This window comes from Diabrotica undecimpunctata, chromosome 7, assembly GCF_040954645.1.
Source record: "Diabrotica undecimpunctata isolate CICGRU chromosome 7, icDiaUnde3, whole genome shotgun sequence".
Classification (NCBI taxonomy): domain Eukaryota; kingdom Metazoa; phylum Arthropoda; class Insecta; order Coleoptera; family Chrysomelidae; genus Diabrotica; species Diabrotica undecimpunctata.
In genome coordinates, this window is record NC_092809.1 from 98,120,162 (window position 1) to 98,132,561 (window position 12,400).

Below are 12,400 nucleotides of genomic sequence, written 5' to 3' on the forward strand. Positions count from 1 at the left end.
CATTATTTCAAAATAGTTATTAACACATAAATATACGTTTTTAACCAAACCATAACAATATGTTTAAAATATCAATAGTGTTTATTTTTAATGTTCAGAACTGTGTTATTTGACAATAGTAATAAGTATGAAAGTTCGTAAATAATGTTGTCTACTGAAGAAAAAAGTTTTTTAGTCAAGCTCTATATCTACCTCTTATTTTTGGTTTAGGTTGATAAATAGTACAAGGATTAAATTTGTCAACTAACTATTTTCGGAATATTTCAGACACCAATAATACTGTATACAGTGTGTCAATTTTAAAATTTTTAATGGGCTATATCTCACGAACAAAAGCTGATATGGAAAATACTTGAAACTGTTTCTAGGGTAGTAAGAGGGAACTTAAATGACATGAAAGAGAACTCACCCCCATCAACCCCCTAGGCCCCAACCATCACAACCAAAAAAGTTTAAATTTTAAACTCCTACTTGTGATACATCATTAAAAAGACTATAAAAAAACTGTCCAATGGTATAAATATTAATTATACAGGGTGAAGCAATAATTGTGAAACTTTGGCTTCAATGGAAAATTTAATGAGGCTTTTGTTGAACCGCAAATTTGTTAGAAATGTTAATTAAGTAAATGTTCAAAGTGGGTTCCGTTGTTTTGTAATCAATAATAAAGCCTATTTTCAAATTCTGCACGAACTTTGGCAAATGTTGTTCTAGTAATAGCGCGACATGCTTGCGTAATTCTTTCTCGCAATTCCCCAAGTGACGCAGATTAGGTTTTATAAACAACTGACTTAAGGTAACCCAATAGAAAAAAGTCAGGTGGCAGTAAGTCTGGTGACCTCGGTGGCCACTCAATATGACTTCTCCTTCCAATCCGTTTGTTCAGATAATTAGTATCCAACCAGTGCCTAACTAGAGCTGCATAGTGAGGAGGTGCTCCATCTTGTTAGAGTGCAGCAAATCGCCGTCTAGAGCTAGATTGCCTTGATTGTCCCTTTGGTTTTCTAATTCATGCACAATTAAAGGTTCGATAGTGTTTTCCAGCATATCGAGATAAATGTCGCCACTTAAATCGCCTGGTATGAATAAGGGGCCAATTATAGCATCGCCTAATATTCCTGCCCAAACATTCAGTTTTTTAGGATATTGAGTGTGACCTTCTCTGAATCGATGCAGGTTCGCATCATTCCAGTACCGACAGTTTTGTTTATTTACATTGCCATTCAGCATAAAAATACATTCATCAGTAAAACAAATATTTTTTAACATTCTAGGTTCAACACGAATTGTTTCAGTCATGAGTTCACAAAACACAATTAGTCGGTCTGGTTGATGGTCTTATGTAATTTCAACACCTTTCTAACTGACTCATATGAAAGTCCTGTCATTGCAGATACTTGACGTGTTGATGCAGTAGGCTTTATTGCAAAATTTCCAAGGACCTCAATTTGAAATACTTCATTTAGTAATCTTGGGGTATCCCTTATTTTATTTTGCACTGATCCCGTTTCTTTTTCTACTAAACGTACACGTGACTTACGTTTTTTTCCAGATGCGTTTCATGGAATATTTGAGCTGTTCGTAAATAACACTGGTTCTGGAGAGCATACATGAAATTGATCTCCACGCGTTTAGGTATACTGTAACCCATCGTGACAACTATAGCTGAATGACAGTACCGATCATACAAATAATGAATACTAATGACATTTAAAATTCTCAAATAAACCAAAAATTATTGAATCTGATAGAACCCAAAAAACAGATGTTTTCTACTTGTTTTGCAAAAACGGCAAATTAAGTTTTTATTTAACAAAAAAAAAATTCCGACGGGCACTTATCATTAAAAATAATAGTCCGAGAGATAGCATTACACATACAAAAGTCATAGTAAGCCGGCTGATATTAACACCCTATATAAGCAACACCCTTACGCAACCATGTCGCGCTATTACTAGAACATTTGCCAAAGTTCGTGCAGAATTTGAAAATAGGCTTTATTATTGATTACAAAAGAACGGAACCCACTTTGAACATTTAATTTTCCATTTAAGCCAAAGTTGCACAATTATTGAATAACCCTATATAATTATTATTTATACCATTGGATAGCATTTTTTATAGTCATTTCAATGATGTATCACAAGTAGCGGTTTGCAATTTAAATTTTTTGGTTGTAGAAGGTGGGTCCTAGGGGTTGATGGGGGTGAGTTCTCTTTCATGTCATTGTAGTTCCCCCTTACTATCCTAGAAACAGTTTTAAGCATTTTTCCATATCAGCTTTTGTTCGTGAGATATAGTCCATTTTCAGTTTTAAAATTGACACACTGTATAATATATAATATGGTACTGAGTCTAATAACCTATTGTAAAAAAACTACAAGTGTGCTTGATGACGGAAAAGATAAAGATGGGCAAACAAAAACACGGCAGACTATTTGTAAAGTAAATGTTTGACAATCAGTCTTATTATTTTCTCATTTTTTCATTTAAAGTGAGTATGTATGAATCTGGCAGGCAGACTAATAGAATAACTGTTCGACGAAATCAGTCTCGTTATTCTACACTTCATAAGAAAAGTTCATAACCAGCATTATGAACATTTCTAAAAAGTGAAAAATGTGAAATAACGAGACTGATGTCGAACATTTACTTTAGACTACTATCGAATATTTACTCAAATTTGGGACTTCCAAAGCCGTAGTAAACAAAGATCTGATGCAAAACTAAATGTAAATAGGAAGACGAGTTTAATGCTAATTCTCTATCGTTGTAGAATCATTGTATTGCAATATGATTAGCCCAGTTTCATTGGTAATATCTAAGATTGTGACCAATGTCGGTTTCATTTGTCGGGTTAGAAAAATAGACGGAGAGATAGAATTTAGTATTTCCAACGACCACAAAAGGTGCAATCAATACAATTACATAGTGAAAAAATTACAGTCTGGTACATGGTTTCTGGGAGAGAAATTATGTAACCTTACTTCATTGAGGAAAACCTTTTTTCGTCGATTGTTAATCAAAAGCGCACCAATGCTCTACTTGTATATTACTTAAGTTTGAACACGTTTGAAAATGACCTTGTACCGGGAGAAAATGACCTTGTACGGTACCGAAAAAATGGGAGAAGTCATTCACTGCTGGAGCGGAATAGATAAGAAAGAAAGGGCAAAAGCAGGAATTGCAATTATACTGAAAAAGAAATGGCAACACGCAATCGAAAACTGGGAACCAATAAACGAAAGAATTGCCAAGCTTAACTTAAAAGTATACGGAAGACAAATTATCTTACTAGCAGTATACGGTCCAACAGAAGACAGCTCAATTGCAGAAAAAGAACAATTCCTAGAACAACTGCAAGAAGAAATCGAAAAGAGAAAGAAGAACCAAGAAATAATTATCGCCGGTGACCTAAATGGAAGAACAGGAAGAAAAGAAAACGACAGAACAGTTGGTAGATTTGGAGAAGATATAATGAACGATAACGGGGAGAGATTGATTAAGCTATGCGAAATAAACAACTTAAAGATCACAAACGGCTTCTACAAACATAAAGACATACACAAATACACTTGGACACAAGAAACAAGAAAATTGAGGTCTATTATTGATTATGTTATAGTAAACCACGAAAGCTCGATAAAAATAAAAGACGTAACAGTAAAGCGAGGCGCAGAATGCGGCACAGATCACAAACTAGTAATCGCTTGGATGGAATTCCCCTTCATATGGATCCAACAGAAACCGACCCAGGGAGAGTCTGACCAAGTTACGGCTCCGGTTACACCTGTCAATACGTGCTCAACACAAGAAAAGAAATTCAAAATCAATTTATTAGAAGAAGACTCAATAAAAGACCTATATAAGCGAAGATTGGACCAAAAGCTAGAAGAGTTTCGGTATGAATCATTAGAACAAACATACGAACACATAAAAACCTGCATGAAGACAGCAGCCCTAGAAGCTCTTGGAGAAGTGGACCAAAAATACACCCAACAAACTACGAAATTAACCGAAGACACACTAACATGCATAAAAGAGAAAAAAGAACTTCATATAAAATACCTGAACACAAAAAACTATGAGGACTTGGAACTATACAGAAAAAAAAATAAAGAAGTGAAAAGAAAAGTAGCAAATGAAAAAAATGAGAAATGGGAAAAAACATGCACAGAGATAGAACAGCACATAGGAGGAACGAGAAATTCAGAGTCATGGCGCATCTTAAAGTCGCTCCAAAGAAATAAGACAGAGAAAATCAAGATCGGTCAAATCAAAGAAAACGAATGACAAGAATACTATAAAAAATTGCTAACCGAAGACCGCCCCGAATTCAAACAATCAGAAATAGACGGAATAGAAATCTACACACATGACGAAATCGAATTAAGCCTAGCTGAGGTAAAAAGAACGATCAAAACTTTAAAGAACAAAAAAGCAGAAGGTCCCGGCGGAATACCAAATGAATTGATAAAAAACGGATCGGAAAAGTTATTCCGTATGATACATAAAATGTTTGAGAGAGCACTGAATGGAGAAGACTTACCGGCAGAATGGACCCAAGCATATATGACATCAATATACAAGAAAGGAAATAGAAAAAACTGCGAAAACTATCGGGGAATCAGCATTATATCGTCTATAGGCAGACTGTATAGAAAGACCATAAAGGAAAAATTAGAAATATATATACAAGATAAAATCGGAGAAGACCAGGCAGGTTTCACAGCGGGGAAAGCATGCTTAGATCACATTTACACGGTCGAACAACTAATAGAAAAAAGAATGGCCAAAAATAGATCCGTCCATCTGGCTTTTGTTGATCTTAAGAAGGCATATGACTCAATACCTAGAACCAAGCTATGGGAAGCAATGGAAGACATCGAAGTTCCACGAAGATTAATAAACGCGGTAAAAGCACTCTACAAGAATAACGAAGTAGCTATCAAAACGGGCAATAGAATATGCAGGCCATTTAAGACGACAAAGGGACTACTACAGGGTTGCTCCACATCCCCCACCCTGTTCAAAATATTCCTGGAAAAAACCCTGAAACCATGGAAAAGAAAGTGCGAAGGAATGGGTATACCAGTAAGGAACGAATATCTATATACGCTAAGTTTTGCCGACGACCAAATAGTGATCGCACAAGACGAGGATGACCTCAGTTTTATGATGAGAAAACTGGAGCAGGAATATACAAAGAATGGGATGGAAATAAACCTAAAGAAACCTGAATACCTAACAACGGAGAATACAGAAATAAAACAGCTGGAAATAGACGAAGGTAAACAAATCAAAGGAACAGACAAGTATAAGTATTTAAGTTTCATAATATCAAACAAAGGAACAACGGAGGAAGAGATAAAAAATAGACTAGGACAAACAAGAGACTGCATACGAAAATTGAACCCGGTACTATGGGATAAGAACATCAGCATGAAAACAAAGAAAAAAATATATAATACCATGACAAGAAGTATCCTCACTTATGGGTGTGAAAATTGGACAATAAATAAGAAAACCAAAAACAAAATAAGAGCAACAGAGATGGAATTAATAAACAACAGAATAAATAACAGAATAAATAACATGGAGATTAAGAGGAGAATGGGAATGAACTCCGACATAATAGACTACATCGAACAAAAGAGATTAACATGGTACGGACATGTCAGAAGAGCAGACCAAAATCGCTGGATAAATAGAATAACAGAGTGGAGCCCGATAGGAAGAAGAAAGAGAGGCAGACCCCGAAGATCTTTCAGAGATGAGGTGGACGAAGCAATGAGTAGAAGAAACCTACAGGAAGGGGACTGGCTAAACAGGAAAAATTGGAGGAAACGGTTGAGTGAAGGAATACAGTGAAAACTGTGGAAATCCTTGTATATATATATGAAAATGACCTTCGGACGGTTTTTATATCCAGAAACAAAGGTACTTTAAAGCCTCTTGTAGCTAGTTTTTCAGCAAGATGCGCACAGCAGGTTACAAGAACCTACGAGAAATGTTTTATTTTTTTTTTTTTCATCTCATTTTCTGGACTAAACATCGTTAGATGCATTTATTTGAGGTGTGCTAAAGGCTATGCTAGATAACCCTTCGTGAAAGATCTAAAAGGTAATAAAAAAAATGACATATGCAACGATTCCATTTTTTTAAATGTGGGCATCAATATACGAAAACGGACATCAATATAAACAGTATTATAGATTAAAAGATAAGACCTTTTACTAGAAGATTATAGTTTTTAAAGAATTTTAAATAAATTTTTAGAAAAAAATTATAATTATTTTGGCTACTCGTATCCAAACGAAATATTAATATAAAAACTTACCAAACAAAAATCGTATTCTTTCAACTAATTTTATTATGCACCACCAAAACAACTTTAACAAAGCAAAGTTGGCTTCACATTGTCATCGTGGGCGCCGATTCTTGATGATATCGACAATAGTCCTTCAAAATTAAAACCAGAGTAACTAACGCTAACACTCTTCTGTCAGAGACAAATAAATTACCATAAGAATTTTAAATCGCTCATTAAAAAATCGTGAGTGATAAACAAACCTTGGTATGTGTTGCAACCTTAGTTTGAGAGTTAAAAGTAGAGTAGTGGATAATTATTACGAGGATAATTCTATAAATTCTTAGTAGAAGATATTTAGAAAACAACAATAGCTAGTATACGCGAGCGGTGTACCCCTGAGACACTTAGTATGACGCTTAAATGTAAGTTCTAAAACGTCCAGAAATTGAAGATGTGATAGGTATGCACCTTCGCTGACGATCAAGCTATGACTACGATCAACGAAAACCTTTCTTTCTAGTAAAAAGCACGGTAAACTGCACTGGTGTTCTGTGTTCTCCATAATATTTACCACTTTGCTAAATTTTAGGTATAAAATAATTATATGTGTCATTAACCCGTTATTCATAGTTTTGCATATTTTGTTACATTTTTTTTTGAATAAATAATATTCTTGCATAGTGTTATTTAACGTAAATTTCTTTCACCTACTACTTGTTTAATAATATTTTTCTGAAACAAATACTACCGTGTTAAGGATAATTTATATTCAAAGTAGATATACAAAGCACTAAAATATCACTTTTAATTTTTGTTAAAAAATACTTCGGAGTAAACTACAACATTTTATCAATTTAAATAGTGGTGGTTAGATTTACCGCATGTCTATTAGAGGGTACCGTTTTTGAGACGTCTGCGATTACGGGCTAAAGTTAGGGTCTTGGTAAGTATATTTAACTTTTTATTTTCAAATAAAAATACTTGTACTAAAAATAAAATAATTGAAAAACATTTTAATTTGTTTATGTACGGTTTCCAAACATTTCTAAACTTTTTTAAAACATAATTAAATTACAATCGGCATTCCTAATGATCATTAGGCTAATTTTCTTAATGTGTTTAGGATCTTTGTAAGCGGTTATATTATATTTTACCTCTCAAGCACAACAATTCGATCGGGGGCATATCCCTGGATGTCCTGAAAAACCACATATGCGCCAAGATTGTTTTTATACTATTCACAAAATTGCTTGACTATATTTATTTCCTTTGTTTTTTCGTTATTAACTGTGCTTATTCCTTTTTGTGAGAAGAAATTACATAAAAGTCATTTTTAGTGTAAGTTTTACTACGCCAGGGCAATTGAAAACATCATATAAATGCATGGAAACTGTGCGCGTTTTAGACACAAATAGCAAAAATTAATGATACTACGTGTGCGTCTTATCGACGCACATGGTGTTTAATACAAAAGTCGTGTGCGTCGATATGACGCACAGGGTAGTTAAAGGGTTAATAAAAGAGTGGTGGATCTGGGAAAATAAAATTAGTTTTTTTTGTATAACACCTGTGCGGTGTTTGTATACTGCTATCTGGTCACAAATGACCAATTATCAGTTATTTTATGACCTAACTTAATAAACAGCAAGTACTTAAATCTAAAGGCTTACCCTATGGCTTACTCTTATTTTATCTATCAACTAATGCACTACAACTAACATGCAATAACCTCACAGCACTATACTCTGCTTTTTACACTAAACTGTTACACTTTTACACTAACTCAAATGGTTTTGTCCTTACGAGTCTTCTCTTTAGTTCAGTGCTGTCAAGAAGCTGGATTGCCTCGACATTCACATGACTATGCAGCCTCTGCTCGTGACTTGCTGCTGTTCTCTTGATTATTTCGATCACAGTTTCCATACCCAGGTCCTGGTGGAGGTTGTTGTTACGGATGTGCCAAGGAGCAGCAAAAATGTTTCTGAGTACTTTGTTTTAAAATCTTTGGATAATATGTAGATTACTAGCTTTGATAAAGCCCCAGAGTTGGCAACCATATACCCATACTGGCCTCAGTACTTGCTTGTAAATGGATAATTTATTATGAATGGATAATGTTGAATTTTTTCCAATCAGCCAATACAATTTCTTATATCTAATATCAAGCTCCCCTCTTTTCTTTTTGAGATAGACTTTCCAGCGCAGCTTCGCGTTTAGGGTGATGTCCAAGTATTTTGCTGATGTTGCATAAGGAACTTGGGTATCATTTACTCTAACTGGTAATTTTTTTATTTTTTTATTTGTAAAGTTAATGTCCGCAGATATAGTCTCATTTAATTTTATTCGCCATTTTCTGGTCCAGTTCTGTATTTTATTAACTGATAGTTGCAACTTATCAGTCGCTTCTTCACTAGTGTCTCCTATCGCCAGTATGGCTGTATCATCCGCGAAGGTGGCAATAGTGTTTTGTTTTAGCTCTGGAATGTCACGCGTATACAATAGGTACAGGACCGGACCTAAGACACTCCCTTGTGGCACGCCAGCTTTGATCTCCCTTAAGTCGGTGCACACTGCTTCTTGTTTTACTCTGAAATATCTATTCGCAATGTATGATTTTAGGATTTCTGAATACTTTTTAGGCATGAACGTTCTTAGTTTATAGTTTAAACTCTCATGCCAGACTTTATCAAATGCCTGTGCTACGTCTAAGAAGATTGTAGAGCAGACTTCCTTTTTTTCTAATGTTTTTTTCTAATATATTCGTTATTCTGTGATTTTTTCTTTCTATTATTGGTTTTAATCTTTTCAATGTGTATAGACGTATTCAGAGCTTCGCTATCTAATCAGTGCTAATTAAGTAGTAATTAATATATCATTATTCGTGAGTGATGTCAATGGCCATGGCTGTAAGCTATCACGATAAATTTAAGTAGAATTAGGTAAGCGAAATATTTAAATATTTATAATGTTTCCTATCTGTACTGAAACGGACGCAGTACTAGTCCGACAAAATAATGCGATGTTCGCAGAGAATACAAAACTTTCACAAAATGAGCAGTCGCTTTATAATGCATTGTGTCAGTCAGAGGAAAATGTTAAGAGACTTAATATGGATAATCAACGGTTGAGTCAAATAATCGCCGATATGGAAAAGAGATTAGCACAGCTGGAAAAAGCCGAACAACATACAGGGTTAACCGCAAGTGCTGATGAATCACAAAAGAAATTAAAAGCAGATTAACTTGAATACTGCACCGATGAAGAAGATTTAGCGTATGAAACGAACTGGATAAGAACCGAAAACAGGAAAACTAACAAAAAACGTAAAATGGATACCTCCCTATTATTATCTCCTCCCTCTCCTCAAAAATCAAGTGCAGAAACACAAATTGAAAAACCAATCAAAAAATCAAAACCACCACCCCCGGTTGTAATAGAAGGTTTTCAAAGTGCTGTTGACTTGAGCAAGCTCCTGACTGAGGCTGGTATTACCTTCACTATGAAAATCATAAACAGTAAAGTTATAAAAATTAATACAGCCAATAGCGATCATTACAGAGCTTTAATAGAAAAAGCAAGAGAGGCCAATTAGAGATGTTGTTAAGAACTTACATTACACATGGCCACCACAGAAAATAGTAAAAGACCTACAAAAACGACAATATAAAGCCATTAAATCTGACAAGAAATTCAAATGGCAAACTAAAACTAATATATATGTTCATCCTAGCATTTGGACAGGATATAAATATAACAGATATAAATAGAATTTACGGCATAATAGACATACTTAGTACGAGAGTTAAAATCAAGCCATTAAGGAGTTCCAGATTAGTCCCACAATGTAAAAGATGCCAGGCTTACGGTCACACGTGGAAATACTGTAAAAAGGAGCCAAGATGTGTAAAATGTATTGGTAAACACCTTACTAAAGATTGCCAAAAACCACCGGAAGATAAACCAAAATGTGTTCATTGTGGAGAAAACCATCCTGCAAGGTAAGTGAAAATAGAAGTTACAGCGATGTAACAAAGAATGCAAGCATCATCGCAACAAGAAAACAAGAAACTAGAAAAAGAAACTGATATTGCATTAAAAATGATATTGGAAAAGCTCACCAAGATTGATGACAAAATAGCTCAAATTAATATCAGAGTTACTCGACTAGAGCATAGCGCTAAAGGAGCTATTCCGAAAATCAAAAATGTCTAAGGACCTCCGAATAATGGCGTGGAACGCAAATGGACTGTTACAACATCAAATTAAGTTGCAAGCAGTACTAGACATTAAGAAAATTGAACTGTCTCGTTTCTGAAACACACTTCACTAAACAGTCATATGTAAAATTTAGGAGGTATAGAGTATATTCTACTATACACCCAGATAATGCAGCTAAAGGAGGAAGCGCTATCATAATTAAAGATAACATCTTGGATCATGAGGAATTAAAATATGCAACTGAGCACATATAATGTTATTTACAAAGTAATTGTACAGCGGGTTAACCATTATATTTATACATTCATTATTAGCCAAATAAACAATAGTATTTAAAATTCCATTTTAATTTTTACTCCTCATTTTATATCAATTAACTCTTACTGATAATACAGGCAAAAATATTCCAAACAAAGTAAGTAATTAAAAAGATTATGAAGAACTCCAGTGCAGTTTACCGTACCTTTTACTACAATGAAAGTCTTTCTGCGAATTCCATTAATCGTTTAGAGGTGTAAGTTGGTTGAATTTACTGTATGTAATCTAATACTTTATTATATTGTAAATATTCTTGCAAAGGAAATTTTCATCGTTCTTATCTAGTGCTCTGATCTTGTCTTTTTTTGTTATATTGCACAACGTCTATGTTTACATTTACACCATATATAATATATAAAAAGCAAATATTGATTTAGTCTTTATTTCGACGACAATAAAGGATATAATATCAAAAATTTCTCCGACAGCACTGGTATATTTTTAATTATCGAACAATTATAATTTTGGGAAGGTAAAATTATCAGGAAATAGTTATATAATAAATATCTCATTAACAACTAAATACTTATAATATTATGTACAGTCTTTACGAGCCTATTAACACTTTTTGGAAGATCTTGAAAGGAAATTTGAGATTTAAAACTACTAATATTTGTTTTTACTATTGTGAAATACTTTTGGAAAGTCATTATTTAATTTATTTAATTGTTTGACAGGATGTTCACATTTTGCAACCGTAAAAATTATTAGAGACACTCATTAATTAAATTTAGAGAAATTTTCTTGAATTTGTTTTTTTCTACCAATACTTTAACTATGTTTAAGGTGTCGACTTTGTTCTTAAAATGGTTCTGAGAATTTTTTCTGGCGCCATTTTAATATTACCTATATTGATTGAGAAATCACACTTTCTGAATAAATTAAACAGATTACAAATACACTTTAGGATAAAAATATTTTCTTTTAAATTTTAAAATGAAAAAAGACTGCGATATGCGCCCCTAAAACTCATTAGGGAAATGACAGTGCCAGAAATCGAACCCGGGTCCTTTAGCTTGTTAACCCTTTGAAGCCCGATTTTTATTAAATTAAAACAAAAACGGGATTTTTGTTAAATTTATTTATTTTAGTATATTCTTAAAACAAATTCAGTCAAAATAAACAATGCCGATCCTAAATTATATCCTGCAGGATGTGGTATTCTCAAGATACCAGCAAGAACATAGCGTAACAAAAAATTAAACGAGAAATAAAAACTAGGTAGCACTTCTTTCTTCCTATTGTTTTGCATGGAACGTTGCAAAACAATTTTTGTCGTATTTGAGCCAAAGTCCGACATTGCAAGATAAACATTTCCACTGTGTTCTACTAAAATTTGCTGTCGTGCTGTAGTTGGCACATCACAAAGAAGTAGTTGTTTGGGGCATATGAAAAGACTTTGAATGGCGCAGTTCCAAGGGAATATGTCTTTTGAATTTACTCACTGGTTTTTCTGCTGATAGTCTTCCCTTTTTTACTTGCTTTAAGGATCCATTAAGGCCTCTAATCACAGAGAGCCGGAATTCCCTCAAAGATGTACTTTTGGATTGG

At 33.9% G+C, this 12,400-nt stretch overlaps 1 protein-coding gene across 3 annotated transcripts in view; it reads right to left on the reverse strand.

Moving 5' to 3' along the window:
* LOC140445628 (dopaminechrome tautomerase-like) overlaps positions 1-12,400 on the reverse strand; it is a 153,089-nt gene that overhangs the window by 123,458 nt on the left and 17,231 nt on the right. The window contains exon 1 of one of the 3 annotated variants that reach the window (XM_072537834.1): positions 6,341-6,628. The exons of 1 other annotated variant lie outside the window; for it this stretch is intronic. The gene's annotated coding sequence lies outside the window, so the exon portion shown is untranslated. Of the gene's footprint in view, positions 1-6,340; positions 6,629-12,400 lie in introns of those variants that run through there. One more of the 3 variants, XM_072537833.1, reaches the window with a different exon arrangement.